Genomic DNA, 25,953 nt, shown 5'->3' on the forward strand with positions numbered 1-25,953 from the left:
TTGACTTGCAGTTCCCTAATGACTAACAATGTTGATCATCTTTTCATGTGCCTCTTGGACATTTGTATACCTTCTTTGGAGAAATGTCTATGCAAGCGTTTTGCCTTTTTAAAGATTGGGTTGTTTCTCTCTTTATTGTTGAGTTGTAAGAGTTCTTTATATATTCTGGATACTAGATCCTTATCAGACACATGATTTGAAAATATTTTCTCCCATTCTATAGGTTTTCTTTTCATTTTTTTGATAGTGTCCTTTGAAGCACAAAAGTTTACAATTTGGATGAACTTCAATTTATGTACTTTTTCCTTTTGGTGCTTATGTTTGGTGCCATATCTAAAAAACCATTACCTAATCCCAGGTCACAAAGATTTATGCCTACGTTTTCTTCTAAAAGTTTTAGCTCTTCCATTTATACCTTCAATCCATTTTGAGTTGTTTGATTCTTTTTTATAATTTTCCAGTTTTTTGTTATTATTTGTTTTCATAAACATAGTTAATTTAAAGTTTGTCTGATAACCATTAATATGGACCTCCTGTAGGTCTATTGTTTTTCTTACTAGCATTGAATATACAAAACACTGAGAGATACTAGGCCTAGGATGACAGCATTGTCCACTAGAGAGGATTTAAATTTGCTTATAGCCACTAGATATCTTAGATCAACTTAATCCAATTAGAGATTAAGATAATTTGAAGCTAGGTTTCAGTCCCTGTGAGCCTGCTAAAGTCTGTTTCTGGTTCACTGTTACTACTAAATTATATCCCTGTGGGGTTCCAAAGCCTGGGGAAGTTTACCAGGGCTCCCCTTCCTCAGCCTGAATTCCAATTTTTGTCCTGTTAGCCCTATAAGGCTATTAAAAGCTCTGCTTGGCTTCTCTTCTAGAATAGCAGATGCCTCTTAGGCAAAAGCAGCTTCAAAGAAGCAGAAGGGCTAGTCTGAGTTATCAAAACTGCCATTTCTAGTAGCAAAACTCAAAGTTTAAACTTTGAAGACAGACATTATCTTTATGTGTAGCCCTCACCAGGTCCAGTGCAATGTTGGATACCTAATAAGTATGCTTTGTAAGAAAGAAAGAATGGATACTGATGAAAGTGAAGGCTTACCACATTTACATTTTAAAGTTGTTCATTTCCCAGGATATGGTAACCAAAATACTCTGGTAAAACAAGAGAGAAGCAAGCTTGAGGTTTTAAATATGGTTCTTCATTACTTCCTTAGAGGCTTTTCAAAAACCACAATCCATCAAAGGATAGGAGAGGGATGAATCCACCTCATATAAAGGGCATATGTGAAATTAGCTGTAGTGATTGAGAATCCAGATTTAAATCTCAGGCATTCTCTGGTAACCCGAAGTCCACCAAATGGAGGAACTCCCCATGAAGTTCTAAAAATGAGCACATATAAAAGTCTTATACGGGGCCATTTGGGGCTTGAAGAGGTTTGGCCATCTACTTCCTGGGACATATGTGAAAATAGCTCCACCAACTATCCTGAATTCCTTAACAGCACACTGGCCTTTCTTAAGTGACACTAGCATAAAAACAGAAAAAAGTAATCATTGACTTCTAATTCTCCAATAAGTGGCCATATGCTGCTGATTTTTCCTTTACGATATATGTAACATCTGTCTCCTTTTCATTCCTCCTGCCACTGCTACCACATCGTGGGCCCTTATTACCCTGCCCCTGGATTAGAGGCCCAGTCTTTCTGAAATAGCAGCTCTATTATATCATTTTCCTATGAATAAATCTTCCTTGGTTCCCAAGTGCTCTCCTCATAAATACTCTGGTTTAGCCAAACTATGTTACTCACCACCCTCTGAAGAGTCCTCACACATTCCTGCACTCTCTTTTGTCCTGAAATCTGTTCTTTCCATATGGAATGTCCTTCCACTCTAACTCCCCCTCCACACTCATGAACTGCTCACTTTTCCATCTCTAATTATGAAATCATTTTCATTTATGAACTCCTCACTTTTCCATCTCTAATTATGAAATCATTTTCATGTTCAAATTTCACCTGTCTACTTACTGTATGTAAAGCATTTACTGTAGCTGGCACAGGATAAATCTTCAATATATATTCTTAAAAGAAAACTGAGTGTGTGTGTGGGTGGGGATATAATTTTCAATCAATGGTGATATGGAAATTGCATGTCTACTTTTCAAAAAATTAAATTGTGTCCTACCTCACATTATATATAAAAATTGATTTCGTGGAGATGGCTTAAAGATTATAATGTGAAAGACAAAACTATAAGAAGATAATACAATGGAATATCTTCAAGACCTTAGAGCAGGAAAGGCTTTCTTAAATATGGCAGAAAAAGCACTAACCATAAAGAAAAACGAATGTAACTACATTAAAATCAAGAACTTTTACTAACCAATAGAAAATATGAAAAGGCAAAGATAAGACATAGTGTAGGAGAATATATGTCTAGCTATATGACCAATAAAAGGATTAGTATTCCAGATAGGCACTTCGTAAAAGAATATATTTAAATGGTCAATAAAAATAAGAAAAGGCCCTCAAACTCATTAGTAATCAGATTGTTGCAAATTAAAACCAATATGACAATAGCTAAAATTAAAAGTAAAACTACAGCTAAAGTTAAAAATCTGACCATACTAAACACTGGCAAGGATGTAGAAGAATGAAACTCTCATACATTGCTGGTGGGGGTGAAAATTACTAATAACTACTTTGGGAAATAGTTTAGCATTATAAAAAAGAAGATATGCCTATTTTTTAAACCAGCAATTCCACTACTTGGTATACACCCTGGAAATCTGAGCATATGTACACCAGTATGCACATACGAGAATGTTCACCATAGCATAGTTTGCATTAGTCCCAACTGAAAACAACCTAAATGCCCATTGATAACAAAATGGATAAGTAAATTGTGGTGAATTCATAAATGGAAGCCTACAGCAATGAAAATAAACAAGGTACAGCTATATGCAACAGCATGGATGACTCTCACAAACTGTGGCAAACAAAATAGCAAGACACAAAAGGATGCATACAGTGTAATTCCACTTACGTAAAGTTCAGAAACAGGCAAAATTCAATTATGCTGTTTAAAGGTGAATACCTAGGGGCTATAATTTAAGAAAAGCAAGAAAATAATTATCACAAAGTTAGGATAGTGGGGAGGAATAGAGAGAGCTGTGACTGGGGAAGAGTATAGCAGGGACTTTTGGGGTGCTGATAAGATTATGTATTGACCTGTGTGGTTAGTTACTCTGGTGTTTGCTTTATAATTACTCATTTACTATACACATATATTTTACATACTTTTCTATATCTATATTTCAAATTTAAAAATTGAAAAACAGAAGAGTTCCATGATTGATTGGTGATATCTATCACAAATGTAGGAATGAAGTTTTTGCTGATACACATTGGTTCACAGGCCTTCCTTCAACAACCAAGCTGAATATGAGCTCCTCCTTTACTGCCTGTCCCATATTCTCTAGCAATTATTATCAATGCCATTTACTGGACACATCATATCTACAATGCCTTGATTAAAACATTTATGCAAATGTCTTCTTCCCTTTCAACTATAGCATAAGCTTCTGAAGGATCTGGACTATTTCTTGCAATTAGTAATTAGTAAAAAGAGTTAATTGTGGCTTACATTTACCTAATGCTTAGTGTGAGTTAACCGTTTATAGGCATAACCTTATTTAATCTTTGTAATAACTCTATGAGGTATTTGTTATTATCTCCACCTTATAGATACTAAATCTTGCAGAGGTTATTTGTCCATGGGAACAGCTATGAAATGTTAGAGTTAGAATTTGAACCCACAAATTCCTGTTCAATGCTATTTTGTCAGATTTGTATTTTCCTCATCTTGTACAATGCCTTGCATATAGTAAGCACCCAATAATTATTTATTAAGTGAACATGAGAGGATGAAGGGCTGTAAGCTTTCATAGCAAGAAAAAGAGGGATAGTACAAAAGAATATCCTTGATGCATCAGTTTTTAAATCCTCAGGTATATGTATAAAAGGTTATGATTCCATCTGTTAAAAAGAGAATTATATATGTTAGCCATAAAAATTAGCTGCCAAGATATTCCGGTTACAAGGAGGGAATCCAAAACTTAATGAGCTTTAAATCCATTTGCTGTATTTGGATGGCTGGCAGTTCAAAGGGCAAATGGCAAATGCATATCTCGTGAAGCACCCTGGCCATCGTGCAGACAGAACCGAGCCAAGGGGTGACCGATTGCTGCATTCCCACCAATGCAGGGGCTCTATGCAAGCCCTGAACAGTTCATCTGTTCTTTGCTTTGGTCTTGGGACTTCAGGATGAATGGGATGAGGATGGGGGTAAATGACAAGGGCGAGCACTGTCTTGGGGGCACTGCTCTACAGAGTTCAGGCAGCAATCTTCTTGGGGAGCCCCAAGGAAGGGAGTGGAAAGAGGCTTAAGACAATGGGTGCTTTCAGGAATTCCCTTAGTACCCAGAGGAGAAGAGAGGAGCAGAGGGAAGGTTCAAACACCCAGGGGAAAGGAAACCACTTTTTGATCCATTCCAAAAACAAGGATTGTGATCAAAGAATCAATTGCTGAAGTTATAGCAAAAAGAAAGCAACAATGGGCCTTCCCGCATTCCTGTCTTTCCATGCCAGGCTGTCCTCTCCCCCTGATCATCCCCACCCCCCAACTCCTGGGGACAATTGAGCTGTGTCTCTGGTATGCGTGGAGCTGCAGGTCATGGCCATATTTAACGAGAACAGTCATTCTCCACAGGCTCTACAGGGCTCCTCAAAACGCCCTTTGTGTCACTGTGCCTTTCTCTCCACCCCCCTTGACACTAATTTAATCAAGATGTCCTAGCTCGTAGATGGGGAGGACTCGTCAGTTCCGCATTCTTTGTGGCATTAGGGTTTTGAAGCAAAATATGTAGAGTTGAAACCAGCAAGTCGAGGAGATAGGGTCAGGGTCTCCAAGCCAGAGCATGCCAACCTTTCATGTAAACCCTAGGCTTAAAGAGTGCACTAGGTTTGTGACATACTCTTATAATTTTTAATTAACCCTAAATATTCTAGTGAGGTTGAGAAATATTTCTTAGGCAAGTACACAGGCAATCAGGAGAGAAAAAAAAGAAAGAAGTGAAAGAAGTGAAAGAAAGAAAAAGAGAGAGAGGGAGGGAGGGAGGGAAGAAGGAAGGAAGAAAGAAAGGAAGAAAGAAAGGAAGAAAGGACGAGAGAAGGAAAGCCAAACAAAAAACAAAGGAAAAAAAGAGATGATAGGATTAAAATAAAAGATAGGATTTACTCATCAGCACTGTTTCTAGAATGCAGAACTAGAAAAGAGCAGCTCGTTGCCTGCTCTTTCTCTCCTAGTCTCCACTCCACTCACCCATAATTTTGCAAAATTTGAAAACTTCAGTTGCCGTACCTACAAACCAGATTTTAATTCAGATGTGCCTTTCTTAGCTGCTTCTCTAGACCACAGCCAGAAGTGAATCTCAAAATTGTGGTAGGGAATTAAACTAGTAAGAAAAATAAACAAGGAACCCATCTGGAGCCCTGGGTCCCTGCCCAGGTTACCTGATTCCTAGTCTGATGTTCTTTTCCTATGCTGTGGTATCTCCCAAAAAGAACCTCACCGCTCAGCACCACTTTCCTGAGTTGATTTGTGGATGCCCAGCTGGGCCTCTGAAGCCTGAGTCTTGTGGGCCAGGAGTCAAATTCAAGGAAGGCAGGAGGCAGGCCTGGGGATCTCAGACAACCCATCTGAGGAACTGACTTGGGTATGTGTTGAAATTCTTCTCGTCAACCACAGATCCATTTCGTCATGACCTCCCGCTGGGGACATATAACCAATTCCCCTCCATTATCTGCTTGCCAGTTTAACCAGCTCACATCACCACGGACAGAAATATAGTCAAAGGGCTATTGTTTCACAACCCATGAGAGGATTTTCAGAAACCTAGCAAGCAGGACTCTAGATTACAAGAGGGGTGTATCCTCCACAGCTTTTGGAGGAAAAAGAATCTTGAGCTCAATTCTATCTCCTCTTGCCTAGGTCAAGTAAGCAATTGGCCTGGGATCAGGAATAACCCTAAATGCTTAGACTAATCCCTGAATTCCCATGTAATTCTACAAACCCAATTAACCTCCCAGGCATGAAAAACTAAAATGATTTTCAGCACCCTTGCAAAGCTGTGCTAGAAAAGTTCACTACCCTCTAGTAAACAAACATCTTCTCCAAGCAGCTTAAGGTAAGAACTGAGCCTCTGCCCTCCCCCCACCTCTTTTTGCTGACTTGCATATTTTCTCTATTTTCTGGAAAAACTGATAAGAAATGCTTCCCTGATACTGTCAGATCATGACTACGGCCTATAGCCCTGGTTTTTATGTTAAGGCAAAGAGAGGATACCAGCTAAGCTAACAAGTGGCAGAAATTTGGGAAAAGGGACAGTGGAAGCAACCTCTGTGATATGGAGAACAATATCTCAGTTTACCATATTCTATAACCAAACGGTGAGCACATCTGCACTGGAGATTAGAAACGGCTCTGGGTTGAACAAAAGGTATTTGGTCTAAGCCTGTCCAAGAGGAGAAGCAACACCTTGTGAAACTTCATTTAATGAGATCTACAATATATTTAATAAAGTTAGCTACTCTAGTTCTTACAAGAGTAACCCAGTGGTTATATAGAGATAATCTAGAGAAAATGTGATTTTTTTTTCCTATTTCAAAATTTTTCCAGCATTTAAATCTATAGCCCAAAATGTAAGCCCTGCACACTCTGATTCCAAATACAGCTGGAATGTCTCTCCCCCATCTTCTCCATGCCTCCTCCCACTGCCTTAATTCAGGACCCCATCATCTCTTACATCAACTATCAGGATAGTTTTATTATAACTGTTCTTGCTTTTCTAAACTCTCTCACATCCAAACATTTCAGAGTAATCTTTCTAAAAGGCAAATCTGTCCATGGTACTCCCTTGGTAAAACCCATTACTGGGATTGTTTCAGTTAAGAAGCATTTATAGATGCTAATAAGTAGTGGGCAAAGATGAGAAGAAATAGGATATTTACATTGTCTCAAAGATTCTTTTCACAAGTTATTTGAAGTGCAAAGGGAAAGAAAGTAACTTACAGTAAAACAGTCTAGCAGAAACCTACCTTAACCAAGCAATCAGAACGATCACCACTAGTAATGGGAAAAATCAACCGGAAGCGGTTCCTGATAAAATACGCAGTATCACTTCTGTGGTGTTCGTGCCAAAACCCGCTTAATCAGATCTAATCATGAGGAAATAGCAGACGAACCAAAACTGAGGGACATTCAACAAAATAACTGGCCAGCACTCTTCAGAAGTGTCAGTCATGAAAGACAAAGGAAGACAGAGGAAATGTCAGTGATTAGAGGGGACTAGGGAGACAGTAAAACTTAGCACGATGTGTGATCCTGACCTGGCCCCTGACCAGAAACTGGACATGAGTGGGGCAACTGGTAAAATTTGATTTAAACCAGTACATTAGGTAATAGTATTGGATCAGTGTTAATTTCCTGATTTTGATCATCGTACTGTAGTTATAAGAGATTTTAACATTTTGGTGAAGGGTATACAGGAATTTTTGTACTGGTTTTGCAACTTTTCTCTAAGTCTGAAGTTATTTTCCAAATGAAAAGTTAAAAAAAAAAACAAAACCCAAAATAACATTATGAGGCTTCCCCTTTGCTGGCTTCAGACTCTAAGCTCTTTAGTGAGGCATGCAAGGCCGGCCTGATTCTTCCGCCTCATCACTTGCCATCTCCTACAAGGGTTCTGTGCTCAGCCATCCTCACCCATAGCACCTATAATTCCAGGACACTATTTGCTTGTCTCATCTCCCAGGAATCCCTATTCACCACCACACCCCGCTCCCTCTCCCCCACTAAGACTCAAACAACTTGGTAAGGCAAACCTCAGCTCATGCTTTCCTCCATGAGGAACCCATTATTATACTGTACTATCACAGCTCACTTGTGTATCTGTTTCTCCCACTAGACTCTGCTCTTAGGTCAGGAACCTCACCATGCCATCTTCCCAATCCCTGGCAAAGGGCCACATAGAGTCAGAACTCAAACACTATTTGTTGTGCAAACATATTGTCTTCACTTAGAACTCTCTAATGGTACACCAAACACTCTCTAACGGTATACCAAACACTTTCCTAAAAATCCCCACACTTCATTACAGAATTTCCGGAAGAAATCTTAGAAAGATGACTCCAAACCCTTATTTTAGCAGATTAGAAAACCAAGTCTTAGAAAGATTAAAAAGTGAGGTCACACTGCGAGTCAGTGTGAAAGCTGGGAAAAGACCCTCACCCCCAGATCAGGGTCTTCTTTGATTCGTAAACTACAACAGAGCCCTCTCTCCTCCAAACCAAGAAAATACTGCAGCACGCACGCAGGCAAAAGTGTCTGGGCCTAGCGTGGCGCTTGGGGAAAGCATTTAATAAACACTTGCTGAAACAAACTGAATCACCAGGGAGCAGCACCACAATTCCTTACTTCATTCAGGTTGCACCTGAACAAGATGTGACTGGCTCTCAGGCCTGACCTGCCCAAGACACCTGACTGCATCCTGCAGTCAAGAATGGACAGCTGGAATAGGCTAGTCTTCAGTGTGAAGGACTGGTTTTCTACCTAAGAGGCCTATGATCCAGAGAGAGCAGGAGCCTGGCTTTCCTCCAGGGCTGGTGGGAGGCTGAGGCAGAGACTCTGCATAGCCCCGAGCTATGTGGTATCAGGCCAGAGGCAACACACAAGGATCACATCCTTAAATCTAACCTGGGGAGGAAGCCCATCCCTCAGAAATCATCAGATGTCAGAAATCATCTGCTCTGATTACAACACCCTTTTTAATCTTCCTGGCCCAGGAGAGGATATGCACTGATAACTTTAATGATGCCAGCAGGTACAATTAATTTCCATTCCTGCTCTTCATACACTGTTATGTGAAGGGGACTGGAAGGACAAAATTAAACTCCACTGGGGCTTCAGCCTGCAGCTCTAAAACAGACAGACTGCTCAGAACTCAGCACGGAAAACCTCACCCTGTGTTGGACTCACGCTGACCTATGAATGCTTGAAAGACCTGTGTGGCCTTGGGCGCAAGGGTCACTGAAATTAAATCACATTTAAAAGCCCAGGCAGGATTTGATATGAGTCTAATGGACCTAGGAATCAAGCAAGGTTTAAATCCAAATGATAACTGAAATATTTTATGTTGTTTCAAAGAGGAATATCAATTTTATCAGTCAGTGTATCCCTAATGTAAAGGGATGTATCCCTAATGTAAAGTTTTTTTATACCTCTAACAAGATTGCTTTCAAATTAAAAACTTGTTAACATCAGCTAGAAAAGAAATCTTGATTTATGTACCATTTCTCTTCCAAAGCAGTTTCATATGCTTTTCCGCCGTTATCTTTACACCACCTCCAGGAGCAAGTGGGCAAGAAGGATGCTTTCTCGTTCAGTTTACCGCAGGGCACACAGAAGTCTGGGAAGGTCAGACTCTTCTGCAAGACTCACAAGAACGTAACGCTAGAGTTGGAAGGGACTTTTTAAAAAATTCCCTGTCTCAGGCTTATGCTACTGTACTCCTTCTCACTATTAGCTGAAAGGATAAGAAAAGTGTGTAAAAGCTGAGTGGAGACTTTGTTGAGGACACCACAGTTTCCCAAGGTTCCGAAACCCAAATCGAATGACATCTGCTCAGATCCCATTCTTCCCGATCCCTTTAAAGGACCCACCATTGCTTCTTCCTCTTCTCACTTAGGTTCTCGGAACCATGTTATTCTCATTTTCCTTCTGCCCATTTTAATTTGTTCTTCTCTCCTCTTTGCTGGCTCCTCAAAATCCTCTCTCTAGGCCTCAACTGCCCCTTCCTCCGAATTCTCACTCTCATGCCTTCAACTGTCAGTTTTATGCGGTTAATTTCCAAATTTCCCTTCTAGCCTTAACCCTCACTGAACTTTCTCACCTTGCCACGTCTAAAACTGAACTCAGAAAGTGTGGTATTGACCTGGTAGGTTGGTCCCACCTCTGCTACTACCTCACTGGGTGACCTAAGGCAAGTCACTTCTTCCTGACGCTCAGATTCTTCACTAATAATTAAAGGGCTGGACTAGAACCAGTGGCTCTTCCACACACTTTCCCCAGTAAATGGCAACTCTAACTCCCAACTGATCAGGCCAAAATGCTTGGAGTCATCTTTGACTTCTCTTTTCCCCACATACCACATTCAAGCCAGCAGCAAATGCTCCATCTTCAAAATACATCTCAGACTCTGACCACATCTCACGATCTCCACATCCACCACTCTTGTTCCACCATCATCTCCTGCCTGAATTATTTATAGGAGCCTCCTTAACTGGTCTCCCTGTTCTGCTCCTGCCTTGCTCCTCCTTCAGTCTTCTCTTAACCCAGCAGCCAGAACAATCCTATTTCAACAAGAGTCAGACTGTATCATTCCTCTGTTCCAAATCCTCGTGTGGCTCTCCACTGGCCTCCAAGGCCCCTCCTGAGGCAGCCTGCCCCACGACCCCCAGCCACATCACCTACCAATCTCTCTCTTGTCTACTGTGCGCAAGGCCATTTTGCTGTTTCTCTAATCAGATAAGCACACTCCCATCTCATGGCCTTAGACATGCTGTTTCCTCTGCCTGGAATACTTTCCTCAGAGAGCTGAATAGCGAGATCCCTCATTTCCTCCAAGAATCAGTTCAAATGCCAATTATCAATGAAGCTTTCCCTGACCACCCTATATAAAACAGCAATGTCCCCAGGACCCCCATCCTCTTTACCCTACTTTATTTTGTCATCATCTAATATATATTGACTGGTTTATTTGTACATTGCCTGTTTCTCAGACTAGAATATAAGCTCCATGCAGGCAAGGGCTTTTTCTGTTTTTGTTATCTGCTGTATTACAGTGCCTACCACCGTGCCTGGAATGTGGGAAGCACACTGTAAACGTTTGTTGAATGACCAAATGAATTTTGATCCTCTCTAGCATTTACCTCCTTCCACATCATATCAGGTCACTCGGTACTACCTACAACTTCTTTGCTATGCCTCTTAATAAATCCCATTCTTTCAGTTTCCATTGCCATTATCCAAGAACTGGGTTCTATTACACGCTGGATTATTGTAGTGGGCTCCCAAATAGTTTCTTCCACCCTAAACCACACTGAACATTGCCACCAATGCCACTGGAGACCATGGTTTTTCGCTATTTCACTGCCCTACCTAAAATGGTCAATGGCTCTCTTTGACCAGTAGCTTGAACTCCTTGAGTTGGCATTCAAAGCCCTCCACACTCAGGCTCCAACCTCATCCCACATCTTTCCCCTATTGCTGGCCAACAGAAAGTCTCTGCTGCTGTCAAACTGGTCTCATGGGTGGCATCTCTAATGGGGACAAAGAGGCAGGAGAGGAAGTTGGCACCAGGTAATACGGAAATATTCAAAGGATATTTCCAGAAGATAAGACATGGATAGATAATTAAGAATCCTGGCAGCATATAATTAAAAGAACATCAGCCCAATTCTTTCCCCCATATGACGCTTACCTGACTCACCTCTCATGAATCGGTGCCTTTTCCAAACTCCTATAGACAACTAATTATCTGTACCACTCATTAAATTGGTGTCTTAAGTTGTAACCTGCTTCTGGAGTCTATGGCCTGTCTATCCAACTGAAACATAAGAAATCTAAGATCTTGAACCATGTTTTAAGCTTGTTCTGCAGCCCTTTTATAGTGCCAAGTTGAATACCAAGCAATTAAAGACAATCAAATAACATTTATTAAACTGAACTGAATGAACTGGTAGTGGTACTTGTGCTCCTGGATTTCAATAAAGCAGGGCTCTTTTTCTCTCTTTTTAAAGTGTCTCTGAAAGAAGAATCAGGTGGGCTCTGCAGTTTTCCTGCCTGAGAACTCAAGGACCCAGAAAGGCCACTGACTCACAGAGCTGCAAGAAGAGAAGTTTTTTCTACTCTCCACCCTCGAAATGAATATCAAAAGGAAAACAAGGTCATGGGAAGAGGCAGGGCAGGAAAGGATGCGATGCTTATGTGGGCAGAAGGACTGGATTATCTTGGCTTTGGAGAAGAGACGATTAAAGCTACAGACGGGATCTCCCAGTTTGCCTTCTGTATTTCCTCGCTACCCTATATGATAACACAATGCTAAAAAAGATTAGCTTGGAGAGGCAAGGACCACCCTAGCAGGGAGAAGGCACGAGGGCCACACTCTTCTACGTGAACATAACCAAAGCTCTGCAGAGCACTTTCTTTCTTTCTTAACTTTATTGAGGAATAATTAACAAACATAACTATATATTTAAAGTATACAATATGATGATTTGATATACATATACATTGTAGAATGATTACCAAGATCAAGATAATTAGCATGTCTATCACCTCACACAGTTAACTCTTTGTGTGTGTGTGGTGAGAATGCTTAAGATCTACTCTCAGCAACTTTCAAGTACACATACTGTATTATTAACTGTATGCTGTACATTAGATCTTCAGAACTTATTCTTATAACTGAAAATGTGTGCACTTTAACCTACATCACCCCATTTCTCTCTCGGCCCCTGGTGACCACCATTCTACTCTCTGTTTCTATGAAATTGGCTTTTTTAAAAAGATTCCATATATAAGTGATACCATACAGTATTTGCCTTTATCTGCCTGGCTTATTTCACTTAGCATAATGCCCTCCCATTTATCCATGTTGTCACAAATGGCAGGATTTCCTTCTTTGTATGGTTGAATAATATTCTATTGTGTATATATATATATACACCACATTTTCTTTATCCATTCATCTGTCAAAGGACATGTAGGTTGTTTCATATCTTGGCTATTGTGAATAATGCTGCCATGAACATGGGAGTGCAGATACCTTTTCGGGTACTGATTTTAATTCCTTTGGATTTGATTTCAATTTGATTTCGGATACTGATTTCAATTCCTTCAGGAGTGGAATTGCTGGATCATAAGGTAGTTCAATTTTTAATTTTTTGAGGAAGTGCCATACTCTTTTCCATAATGCCTGTATACCAATTCACATTCCCACCAACAGTGTATAGGGGTTCCCTGTTCTCCATATCCTCATCAACATTTTTTATCTCTTGGCATTTTGATAATTGCAGAGCACTTTCTTCCCAGGTTTTACTGATTCCTGTGACATTCTGGGAAGGAAAAGTGAGAGTATGAGTAATATTCTCCAGTGTAAAGATGAGAAAACTGAAACCTACCGTAGTGAAAGAACTCCACTGAGCCAGCCAGGGCCCAGGTCAGCCAAAGGTCTGAGGTCTAGACTCCCAGCTGAACTTGGAGGCAATGAGGAAGATAGAAGAGGAAGAAGAGGGGAAACCCTCTCTCCTTGCCTTATATCACGTGGAAGTAGGGTACTTCCAAATGAAAGCACAGGTCACCCAACGTTCCTACAAACAAGTGACTTCCAAGAAGATACCAATGAGATTCTGGATTGCTTCTGGTCGTACCAGAACATGTTCCAGCAGACAGTCAAGACAGCATAGCCAAAGAACCGTAAAGAATGTAGGAATGAACTGTGGGATAACTAGCATATAGAATGCTGTCTAATCATTAAAAACAATGTTTTTAAAGAGAATGCAATGACATGGGGAAAATGTTCACTTAAAATGGTAAATGAAATAAATTGCACAAAACTTAATATATAATATAATCTTAATTTTCGAAAGAAAAATGTGCATAGAAAAAAAGATTGGAAGGAAATACACCAAAATGTTAATACTAATTCTAAGTAATCATTATTTTCTTTTTTTTGTTTGTTTGGGTTTTTTTTGTTTTCCCCACAATGTCTTGGAAGAATATGTATTACTTTTACTACTGGAAAAAAGAAACTAAGCTAAAGGGTTTTTTGTTTGCTTCCAAATCAAAGGAAACAGAAAATAAAGACAGAAAATGTTGCTTCTCAGTCTTGTCCCTGGGCCTTAACAATAACTACTTAGCTCAACGAGAGGATGATTCCGAGAGCTCTTGAGACATGAGGAAGTTCCTATGGACTCTCAAAGACAAGAATTAGTGCAGACAATTAAAATTAGCTGATAACTGAAAATTTCATGTTGGGTAAATACTAGGAAAAGCTGGACAGAGACCCAAATGATTTGTGGGGCACAGAGTCAAAGAAGGAAAGACAAAAAAACAGAAAGACTAAGAGCTGGGCAGGATCAGGTAGAAAAACCATAAGATCAGAAAAAGTCCAGTGCCTTAAGGAAAGAAGAAGAGAATGGAAAAACTGAAGATGTTATCTCAAAAGAAGGAGAATTTAATTTTTTTTCACATTTTTTTAAACATCTTTATTGAAGTATAATTGCTTTACAATGGTGTGTTAGTTTCTGCTTTATAACAAAGTGAATCAGTTATACATATACATATGTTCCCATATCTCTTCCCTCTTGCATCTCCCTCCCTCCCACCCTCCCCATCCCACCCCTCTAGGTGGTCACAAAGCACCTGAGCTGATCTCCCTGTGCTATGCGGCTGCTTCCCACTAGCTATCTATTTTACATTTGGTAGTTTTTTTTCGCATTTTAATTAAAAATCATGCTCGGGCAAGCAGGGAGAAATTCAAAGGAAAACTCCTGACAAAGACAAATAGGAGAATCCAAAGAAGCCAGTCCTGCGAGAAGGGAGGCAGAAATCAAAGCTGTCTACTCTCTCTGGACAAGCTGGGCAAGAAGCTGAATCACAGCAGCACAAGGGAAGTCCTGGCCTGGCAGAGCACCTAAATGCATTACTGCAGAATGCACAAGTCATTAATTCCTTGCAGAAGCACTGGCCCTTTAGCTTCCCAATATGGTGACTACCACCTTTCTAAATGTGAGGGAGCAGAGCACAGTGATGTGAAGAGATGACGCAGGGGAAGGGGGCCATCTAGCTACAAGTCCCAATTCTGCTACCAACCAGCTGTACAACCTTGAGTCAACTGCTTAACCCCTCTGCCCATGTTCTTATTTATAAATGGAGATGATAAAGCCAGTCCCCATCATAAAGGGCTGTTGTGATGATTAAATAGGTTAATACATGTAAAGTACGTAGCATAGTCCCTAGCATGGTTAGCACTCATTTAGTATTAGTTACAATTATTATTTTTATTATTGCTGTGAATCTTATAATAAACAATTGATACCTAGTCAGCTTTCACACCATTATTGTAGTTTCTCCTGGGAGTAATATGTTTTTACAAACTACTGTCTCTTTTCATGGTGCCTGATGAGTTGTATTAATAATCTTCTTTTCTCAGAGAGGCATCTTACAGTCAAGTATAAGAAGTACAGAGATGGTAAAAAGTAACTTGTCTAGAATTATCAATTGATGTTAAAAATATCAGATGAACAACTGAATTGGCACCCAAAATTTGTATGATAGCACCATACATAATACAATACAATAGGCTTTTTTATCATGTGAGAAAAAAATGTAACTGTAAAATAAAGGGTTCAGACTGTCACCACCCTAATCTGGAGGGTCAATATTGGCATCATTATTGGTGGGTTTATTTCCTGATGTGATGCAACATGAAGTATCCAGTGTCTCCTATTCTGTATTCTAGTCGAAAATATATAACATGAATAGATTTGGCCTTTAGAACCACCCTCTATTTACAGGAAAGACAGGATACAGGAAGACGTTAAACAGCAAAACAAGGAATCTAGTAGACAAATCTAGAAGGAGGGAAAATCTGTAGGACAACTGGCCTCATCTGTGCAACAAATCAGTGTCATGGAAAAGGAACAGTGCTAGATTAAAGGAGACTTAAGGGACATAAAACCAGGGTATATTAGATACTAGATTGGAAAAACCAGTTGTCAAGGACATTTTTAGGACAATTAGGGAAATGTTTACATGGCCTGGGTATTAGATGAGATGAAAGTTTACTGAAATGGAAAAGTGGAAATCTTGACTAAAATAACAGATTATAAAATAGCATATGTAATATAATCTGGTTTTTTATTATCATATTTTTGCTTCTTATATTTTCTAATTTCTACAATGCACATGTGCTACAAAATTTTAAAAGGTTATTCAAAAGAATAGAAAGCCAGGGGGAGGAGAGAGGAAAAAAGAGAAGGGGCAAAGAAGAGGTAGAGAAAAGGGAGAGGGAGACAAGGGGAGAGGAAGAGGGAAGCAGGGAGAGAGAAAAGCAGGTTTTGAATTCATTATCCTTAAAGCTCAGACTGTGACCTTGTTCAACAATCTGATTTGGCAATAACTATGTTTTAAGGATACCATCTATGAACCCTGAAACACGGGTGGCAGGGTGATGCCGTAGAAAGAGCCTGGGAGTTCAAATTCCAATGTCACCTCTTCTTGGTCTTACAAAAGAGTATTTTACCAATACAGGCTTTAATTTTTTTCAGCTATACAGTGGGAAGAAGAATAACCTTCTAATATAATGTTTATAGCAGGCTCAAACTGGAAACTTATCCAAATGTCATCAACAGTAGAATGAATAAAACTGGAAGTCTCATGTCCCAGGAACATCTTCCTCATCCCCAGGCAAACTGGGACTGCTGGTCATCCTAGCTGCTGCCCACTATAGGGGAGATGGAATTTGGAGTTCAAAGCCTGCCAAGTTAGAGGGCTTGATAAGCATCCTGGGCTTTCCATGGAAACCCCAGAAAGGTCATACCTTATGTGTATAGAATATGTTCCAGGACTAAGTACAAAACCAAAATAGACCCATTTTAACAAAGCATAAAACCAATTCTCCACAAGCTCAAGGTGATCAACCAGTATTTTAACTGCCTACTAGAACAAAACTTAACACTCTTCAGAGGAAGATAAACACATATAGAGTCTCAATAATGACATCTACAATCTCTAATATGTCATAAAAAGTTAGTAGATGTGAAAAAATAAAGAAATGTGACCCATGGTCAAGAGAAAAATCAATAAATAGAAACAGAACCACGGATGATGTAGATGTTGAAATCAGCAGACAAGAATTTTAAAATAATTGCCAAATATGTTTTAAGAATAATGGCTGAAGAGAAGGGAAATTTCAGGAGTTATATGGAAACTGTAAAAAAAAAAAGATGGAAATCATAAAGCTAAAAAATATAAAATCTGAAATAAAAAATTAATTGGATGCTATTAATAGCAGATTGGATACAACAAATGAGGATTGGTAAACTTTAGAAATCATCTAAACTGAAGCACACAGGGGAAAAAAAGAGCTCGCCTCAGTGACCTGTGGGAATGTATCAAGCAGTCTAACGAATGTGCAATTGGAAACAAAGCAAGAAGTGAGAACAGGACAGAAAAAATATTTGCCATAATTTTTCCCAAATGAGGAAAAACCACTATCCATGGATCCTCACTATTTAGATATTGTACTTATCCAAGCCAAATTTTAAAAAAATGAACATCACACTTAGACTCATTATAGTCAAACTGCTGAAAATCAAAGATAAAGAAAAAATATTAAAAGCAGCCCCCCAAGTCCCCAAAACATTACATCCAGGGGAATAACAATAAGAATCATAGCTGACTTCTCATAAGAAACAGTGAAAACCAGGGAAGAAAAAAATGCCATATTTAAATTGTTGAAAGAATATTATGTAACTCCATTTATATAATTTTTTTTTTTTTTCAAAATCAGCAAATACTTATACTGTTACAAGTCATGATAGTGGCTTTTAGGGGATAACGAATGGAAGGGGGCGAAAGAGGGGACTTGTGGGATACTGGTAACATTCTTTTCTTTATCTGGGTGATAATTACATACTTGTTTCCATTTGTAAAAATACATTGAACTTTACAATATGTGCACTCTCTCTAACTACCTTACACTTATGTAAAAAGTTAAGGGAAAAAAAACTTTGCAAAATACATGAAAAGACTAGAGAAAATACAGTTATTTTCTATTACAGTATATAATATTTATAGTAAGCATTTGAGGAAAGCTTGTTACTTATTAGTATTATTATTATCATCCTCCCACCAAAAGTTTTGGGAGATTTAAATGGACTAAAAAGTGGACTGAAAAGCCCTAAGCTCAAAGGGGGCAAATCTTACTCCTCAATTTGATTTTAAGTGCTTTTTAGCACCTAGCATAATGCTGTATATATAGTTTAATTGAAAATGATGTTTTATTTTGTATATATAGTTTTCACTAAAATACTTATTGACTACATGATTTTCTAGTTTAGGGTAGTATTCAAATAGGTACAAGGTTGCATGTGGACACTTGTTTTCTGTCCACTGCACCTCTCTTTTCCATACTCCATATTTTAAAATTGTTCTGATACTCTTAATCATCTTAAATCATCTTGATTTATAAAGATCGAAGTACCATTACACCTTTGAATGTTCTGAATATAGCACCTTGTGCTCTTTCAGAAAAGGCAGATAGATACCTGAGGACTGAAACACCAAAGAGGCAAACGTATAAACTAACCTAAGCCAAAGACAGCAGGCATCTTTGATGCACACATTCCCTCTTAGCTGAATCTTCCTAAGTCCAAAAAAAGCCTGGACCACCCAGAGAGAAGCCCCAAGGGGCAGGATACAGATGCTGCTGACCTAGTGTCACAGAAACCAAAGCTAAAACACCACAAACAGCACTAGCTGCAAAGCTCCCCTCAGTGTTGGATTTGGAGGCAAACCTGACGCCCCTTATCAGCAGAGATGCCTTTGAAGTAGCTGGCAGCCTTCCATCCCCTACTCAAATAAGCTCAGCTTCACATCCTATTCTTTTTTCCAAAGGGGATCTCTCCATCAGATATGAGAGAATAAAGCTCAATTAACTGGAACAGAGTTTTGCTACCAACAAGATAAATTAGGCAACTGGAACAGCTGTCTGTAAAGCACCACACAACACTGTTAGTGACCATGTTATAACATGGAGGAAATTCAATCAATATCAGATACTGAGATCCATGGGGGAGGGGGCGTAGGGTAGACTGGAGAAGAGATGAAGGGATAAATCAATCATCTACTCTTTCTCCCAGAGATATCGCCAAGTTAAACCCGTTCTCAAGAGGGCAGAACACAGACTTTGGAAATCCATTCTCTCTCCATTGATTCAATCTACGGTACCTACCAGGGACATTTAACTCTACCAGCATCGTGGGTCATTTCTTCTCCTTTTCTCAGTTATGACAACACCACCATAGAACATGCCTCCTTGCAGAATCATCATCCTCTCCTCTCACATATGCCAAACAGCTGGACTCAACGACTCTATAGGAAATCCTATCCAAAGGGGATAAATGGGTAGGTAGGCAACAAGTACTGCTTTTAGTTTCAAATCGCCTTTATTCTCTTTTACTGCCAGAGCCATTTCCTTGGTGCCAAAGGAAATCTGACTGGTCATGTCAATTCTCTTGTGACTGATCTCCTGGGAAAAGGACATTAACACCTCAGGGCCCTGCAGAAAGCTATTAATTGAACCTCTTATGTTTCTTCCTCATCACCCTTCTTGCATTTCTTAATTCTTGAAGTGTGAACTATTTACCTGATGCCAGATTCACCCTCTGTCACCCTCCAAGAATAAAGCAGGGAAACTATAATGGGTTGCCTTGACAAGCTGACCTAGATGCTTCAACACTGTCTGTAGCAGGGGAAAACATGGCTCACAGACAGACAGATGGGATCTTATGGCTTCAGACGTACCGCGGTGCTCTCGGGTTTCCCCAAGATGGAAACCAGAGTATCTACAGCAGTGATTCTCAACCCCGACTATATGAAAGAATCAGCTGGGCCCTATCCCAGAGAACATGATTCAATTGCCCTGAGGTGGGGCCTTGGCATGGTATTTTTTAAATTATCTTTTAAATCAACTTTATTGAGGCATAATTTACATACAATAAAATGTATACATTTTGCGTATGTACTATGATACATTTTGACAAATGCACACACTTATGTAACCACCACCATAATGAACACTGTATGACATTTCCATAACCCCCAGTTCCCTTGTGTCTCTTGGCAGTCAACCTCCATCCCCAACTCTGGCCCCCAAGCAATCACTAATTTACTTTCTATCACTATAGATTAGAGTTATCTTTTATAAAATTTCATAGAAATGGAATCATACAGAATGTACTCATTGTGTCTGGCTTCTTTTTATCAGTATAATGTTTTGTGAATTCATCTACATTATTGTATCCATCAGCATTTCATTTCTTTCTATTGCTGAGTAGTAGTCATATATGGATGTAACACAATATGATTTTCCACAATATGCTTATCTATCCGTTGATGGATATTTGGGTTGTTCCCAGTTTTGGCTATTATAAATAAATAGCCAAAACTAACTACCATTAGTTTCCTATGGTAGCCATAACAAAGTTTTGCAAATTTGGTGGCTTGAAACAACACACATTTATTCTCTTATAGTTTTGGAGGTCAGAAGTCCAAAACCAAGATATCAGCAGGGCTGAGTTCCATTAGAAGCCTCTCAGGGAGAATCCGTTTCCTTGCCTTTCCTAGCATCTAGAGCTGCATTCCTTGGCTCCATCTTCAAAGCCAGTGGCCTAGCATCTTCTCTCTGTGACTTTGCTTCCCTCTGCTTCTCTCACATGGCTGGCCTACTCTTTTGTCTGTAATCTCCCTCCACCTTCCTTTTACAAGGACACTAGTAACTGCATTTAGGGCCCACTTAGGTAACGAAGCATAAAATCCCCATCCTAAGATCCTCAAATTCATCATATGTATAAAGACTTATGGATAAAGTAAACATTCACAGGTTGTAGGGATTAGGACAGGGACATCTTTGGGGTGGGACCATTATTCAGCCTACAACAAAAGCTATTATGAATATTCAGGTACAAGTCTTTGTGTAGATATATACTTTTATTTCTCTTGGATAAATACCTAGATGTGGAACTGATGGGTCATGTGGTAAGTACATATTTAACTTCATAAGAAACTGCCAAACTATTTTCCAAAGCGGTTGTCCCATTTTACATTTTCACCAGCAACATATGAGAATTCCATCCATCCGAACAGTTGGTATTGTCAGTCTTTATGATTTTAGCCATTCTAGTGAGTATGTAGCATATCTCCGTATAGTTTTAATTTGCATTTTCCTGATGATTAATGATATTGAGCATCTTTTCATGAGCTTATTGGCCATTTATATATATCTTCTTTAGTGATGTGTCTATTAAAACCTTTTGCCTATTTAAAAAAATTTGGGTATTCTGTCACCTTATTATTGAGTTCTATGTATTGCAAATATATTCTCCCAGTCTGTGGCTTATCTTTCATTTTCTTAACAATGTCTTTCCAAGAGCAAAAGTCCAAGAATTGATGAAGTCCATTTTACCTTTTATTTTTCTTTTATAGTTCATGCTTTTTATATCCTAAGAAATCTTTGTCTCTTCAAGGTCACAAAGATTTTTTTTTAAGAACTTCCCAAGTGACTCTCTTGCAAAGAAGAAGTTGAGAACTACTGGTCTATTGGGAATCTGACCTAGCTTTCTCAATTTAACCTGACTTTCTGCCATAGAAACTTAGGGTAATAAAAGTAAAACAGGAGTACAGTTACCTGAAATACCATAAAAAGAAGAATGCAATTCAGAGTCTTAGGACTGTCTGAATTGACTGGTTTCCAAGCCTAAGTGTGAGCAGCTGTTAAGGGCTAGAAACAGTGACTTGAAAAGCCAGGTTGGAGGTACTTTTAGGGTATCCCAGCCAAGTGAAAGGAGGAGGAGAGGACAGGATTGTCTTCTCCCCAGTGGGAAAAAGCACACCCAAGTTTATTTCAATTTAAACTGAGAAAGTGAGAAAAATGACTTCTATTCTTGGTGGGATTCTTTAGAACATGCCTCTCAACAGAGACGAGATGGAGCTGGGCGTCAGAGTTGGCAGTATTTGGCCCCCATTTTTGAAGTCACCACATTAAACAAATGAAGGTGGCAGCAATAATATTTCCCCAGACCTTGGTTCCAACAGGGGTTAGACAGACTGAGCTTTCATTGCATGAAAGGAGATGTCAGGAGCACCAAACGGGCACAATTTTCCCTGGAGTCCTAGACAAAGTGGGCCTGTTTCTAAGCTGTGGACAGGAGGTTACTTTCTCTAGATGTTATATTTAGCTAAAGGAGTCTCTACCAGGGCTTCATGCAACGTGTAAAATATGTCCCAGCAGACATAACCACAAACTAGAGGGCCAGCAGGGAGCATCCCTTAAGGGGGTTCAGTAGCATAGAAGGGCCAATTGTGCAGCCACCCTGACATCCCCAAATTAGCTGAGTTAGCTGTGAGCCAGATTTTTGGTCAGTTCTCATATTTAATGAGTCTTTGTTTCCCTCTTACTAGAGATTCTGCCCCTGGGGAGAAAAACACGCTGCCCTATTTCATTCTCAACTTCCAGCTGCTTGCCCAGACACCAGGTAGGAGAAACAACCCAATGTTGATGTTTAACACCTCCAGACCCTTTGAAGGGTTGTGTGCTAAAGAAAAGATTAGGTTAATTCTGTAACTAAGTGAAATATCTGAATTCAATGAAAAAGAGCAAGAAAATCCAGAGTACTCTCTACTCTGCATACAACACCTAGAGAGGCCTAATAGAACACGTAGGTGGAAAACCTTGGGTTCTAGAGCCAGATGACTGTATTTAAATATACTAGTCTCACTTCTTTTTTTGCTTAATCTCTCTAAGCCTCAGTTTCTTCCTCCATAAAATAAGGATAATAGTAATAACCACCTTCTAGAAGTATTGTAAGGATTGAATAAGATAATGCATACAAAGTGCCTAACATATTACCTGGCACATAAGGGTTCAAAAAATTTTGGTTTTGATGATTACAGCCTTTGCCAAAGGATCATTAAGTTTTATAGATTAAAAAAAAAATTTTTTTAAGGAAGAAAACCCATGACTTTTGCCAGTGACAAGCAGATTCAAATTCACTAAAACGCAGGTAAATTTTCACAGGTGTCCATAGCTGAACCAGAAATAAAGATATCTTTTCTGAAGCCTGTGTCTCCAGAGAAATGTGGGTTTTCTTTTTGCTACTGGAACCAAATTTACAGGTAAAATAAGAGGTATGTTTATTTTATATATTTGGATTTCAGTGTGGTGTCTCTTGGTTGCTGGACAACCAAGAATAGATATATCTATCTATTCATAGATAATAGAATCTGAAACAATGCTTCATTCTTTAAGAAATGTGGTCTTCCATTGCTTAAGCTAGCCCCCTCTCCATACGCAGACCCACTTTTGTTCACTCTTATCTTGGGGACTGTAGCTTACCTATCACAATTTAACAAAGGTCATCCAACAACTGGAAGGAAGCCCTCAGTGTAGGATGCCTTTGTCATCACACAATTACAGTGTATTCGATTTCTAAGGCAGCATGGAGGTCGTGTAGTCCAAACACTTTTCCTTAAACTTGAGGGGACTGAGGCATAAAAAAGAGAAGTAATTGTCCAGAGTTCCAGAGTTACTGGCAAAGCTGAGCAGAAGGGAAAGGGTCCCTTAGAGAAGGGCTCTGCTCTAATAGCAAAAAGTAAGCCCCAGAAAGCTTCACATAACTTCCAGGGTGACCACGGACATTCCTCAGTTCTCTTACCCAATTATTATAGCTCAACCAGTGGGATTCTAATTCTTCATGTGCAACATACTCTAAACAAAAGAGACTGAAAATTTGAGGTATGGAGAGAAAATGCTTCTTTGTCCATTACTAGAAAGCAGAGAGCCTCTCACCCAGCCAAAAAGAATTAATCTATTCTTACAATCAGCCAAGTCAGCTTCTACCTTAGAGTTCTCTGCGTACACTGGACGCCAGGGGAGAGAAAAAAGAGGTTATTCACCCTGTGGGATAGTAAACATTGGCTATTTGACAATCCTACGTATATCTCTAATCAACTATAATTTAGCTGATGAAACGTTATAATGATCAAGAGAAAATCCTATGATCTGCAACAACATACAACCATATGAACAAATCTCACAAATACAATAATGAATGAGAGAAACCGGACACAAAAGAGTACACACTGCATGATTCTATTTATATAAAGTATGAAACCAAGAAAAACTAATCTCTGCTGTGGACGGTCAGGACTGATGTTGTCCTTGGGTGTTGGGACCACCCCTCCCAACCCCCCAGTGACTAGAAGGGAGCATGAGGGGACTTCTGGGGGTACTGAAATATTCTGTTTCTTGATCTGGGAGATGGTTACCAGGTGTGTTCAGTTTGTAAAAATGCATTTAGCTGTAAGCCTATGATACATGCACTTTTCTTCAATGAAATGTAATATATAAACAGTCCTGTGATTAATTAGAAATTCTTCCTTACACCCTCAGCATAGAAATGCATGGCTTACGGAGGTCAATGCTTAGACCACAGCTAGGAATATCATTCATGAGTGGATAGGGATATACACCATGTCTTATATACATGCCGTGCACTTAGGCTTTTTGTGAAATGTGAATGGCATTTGAGGAACCAGGAACATGTCTTTGACAGCTGGCTGCCTTTGGCATAAACATCTCTGAGGTCTGGAGGGGTTATAAGACTCTCTCTGCTTGGTTCTTCTCTAACTTTCTGAAGCTGGGAGAAAAGGGAGCTGAGAGATTGGGTGAAGTCTAGATAGCTGAAAATGTCTCATAAAAGTTTTTCTCAGATGAACAGAGAAAATGGAGGAGGGAACTATCCATCAACTCCTTTTCTTCTCAAGATAGTCTAAGTGGCTGTCAAGATCGTAGAGAAGTGGTATCTGATCGCTGTCAAGGTTCCACCTAAATAGGTTTAAAAATATGTTTTTTAAAAATAAAGATTGTATATATTTCAGGTGTACAACAAGATGATTTGATATACATATACACAGTGAAATGATTCCTACAGTCAAGATAATTAATATATCATCTCCTCACATAGTTACTTTTTTTGTGTGTGTGAAAAGAGCCCCTGAAATCTACTCTCTTAGCATAGTTCCAGTATTCAATACAGTATTATTAACTATAGTCATTAATTTTAGTCACATACAACATCACCAAGTGTTGCAGAATGATTCAAGTTAATGACAAGCAAGCTAGAGCAGATGCTGGGAAGCATGAGGAGACGATGAAAAGTACCCTTGCCCCTAAACCAAGTATGGCCCCAACCAGAGCACAGCCGGGCCACTAAAAATAGCTAGTGAGCTCTGCAAGGAGTTATCTTTCTCTTCCTTCTTTTCATTCTGAGATGATTGTACCCTTAATATCCTGTCTGTAAGACACAGGGAAAGCCCCTTCACAGATGCAATTATGTAGATGGACGATTCTAAAACAGTTCTTTTTTCATGCTGGTATAAACAGAAGAAGTTGGGTTCTAATTCCAGACCTACTGAGATCTGTATACTTCCTAATGTTAAGAATTAGAAAACTGACCAAGAACTAAGGCTACTATCGACCACAGTCCTGTTTACTGAAGTCCATTCTCTCCCAGCCTCAAATTTTAACACTGGATTTTGTCAACTGGGAACCAGTGAATTCCCTATATATGAAACCAATGATAGCCCTCTATATATCCTCTTTTTACATATCACTTGTGGGAAGATTATTCACCTTCTAAAAAGTCTTCTGGAGATGTCAGAGCTTGAATGTTGGACATGGTATATCATGTACAATGGTTGGGGCTTTTGCCACCATTTGTAACCAAAAGTCATGAATAAATGACTCCATTAAGAGCTCAGGTTGAGAGAGCTTAGAAAAGAGCTTCTTGGGCTTCCAAAAGGCTAGTTCCACTACTGACAGGTAAGGTGAATTTGGTATAAATTTCTTAAGATTATCACAATAAATTTTGAGTTTTTCTTTAGTCAAATTTTTCGACATACACCCAAGGAATTGTGACAAACAACTGAGCTTCAGAAAGCATTCAGGAATGGGTTTGAATTCCACCTGGGGTACCAAAAAAAA

At 39.3% G+C, this 25,953-nt stretch overlaps 1 protein-coding gene across 9 annotated transcripts in view; it reads right to left on the reverse strand.

Moving 5' to 3' along the window:
* The window catches only part of SRGAP2 (SLIT-ROBO Rho GTPase activating protein 2), a 235,405-nt gene that overhangs the window by 91,186 nt on the left and 118,266 nt on the right, over positions 1 to 25,953 (reverse strand). The window lies entirely within an intron of this gene.

Source organism: Balaenoptera physalus (assembly GCF_965194825.1).
Source record: "Balaenoptera physalus genome assembly, chromosome: 1".
Taxonomy (NCBI): Eukaryota; Metazoa; Chordata; class Mammalia; order Artiodactyla; family Balaenopteridae; genus Balaenoptera; species Balaenoptera physalus.